The 740-nt window shown below is 43.0% G+C and overlaps 1 non-coding gene across 1 annotated transcript; it reads right to left on the bottom strand.

Moving 5' to 3' along the window:
* Positions 1-314: 314 nt before the first annotated feature.
* On the bottom strand, positions 315-421 carry LOC112724206 (small nucleolar RNA R71). The gene has a single exon (XR_003163380.1). It is a non-coding gene; the product is annotated as a small nucleolar RNA R71 (small nucleolar RNA).
* Between the last annotated feature and the right edge of the window lie 319 nt (positions 422-740).

Raw genomic sequence — 740 nt, 5'->3', positions numbered from 1 at the left:
AACCGTTTCAAGCGCATCATCCAGTGGTAGCTACAGATTTTGAAATAAAGATCACACTGCTAAATTTGATGCCCAAGTTTCATGGCCTACCTGCTCAAGAGCCTATCAAGCACTTGAGAGATTTCCAGGTAGCCTGTTCTACTGTCAGGCGTGATGGTACTGATGAAACTTCAATTTTGCTGAAAGCTTTCCCGTTTTCTCTCGAGAGAAAATCAAGAGAGTGGTACTACACTCAACCCATGGCAAATGTATCCAACTGGGATACACTCAGAAAGGTGTTTTTGGAGAAATTCTTTCCATCTGAAGTTACTGATAAACTGAGGAAGGATATTTCCACAATTGTTCAGGATGACAATGAAACTCTCTTTGAATACTGGGAGCGCTTCAATAATCTTCTGGAAGCATGCCCCCACCACAGGATTGACAAGATAGTATTACTTAGCTATGTCACACAGGGCATGAGGCCCCAAGATAAGACCACATTGGAAAGTGCTAGCAATGGGTCTATGAAGAAGTACAAAACCACCGATGAGGCTTGGCAATTGATCAGTGATTTAGCTGAATCTACTAGGAACCACAGGCAAAAGCAAGGCCGTTCAAAAGCCGTTGCAGAAGTATCCTCTAATAGAGAGACTGCTGCTCTAGCTCAGAGTATATGTGAGATGACCAACTTGCTGAAGCAGATGCAATTGAATCAACAACAAGCTCAGCAAGCTCCTCCACCACATAAAAACCAACAA

Source organism: Arachis hypogaea, chromosome 11 (assembly GCF_003086295.3).
Source record: "Arachis hypogaea cultivar Tifrunner chromosome 11, arahy.Tifrunner.gnm2.J5K5, whole genome shotgun sequence".
NCBI classification, from domain to species: domain Eukaryota; kingdom Viridiplantae; phylum Streptophyta; class Magnoliopsida; order Fabales; family Fabaceae; genus Arachis; species Arachis hypogaea.
This window is presented reverse-complemented; position numbering and strand designations above follow the sequence as displayed.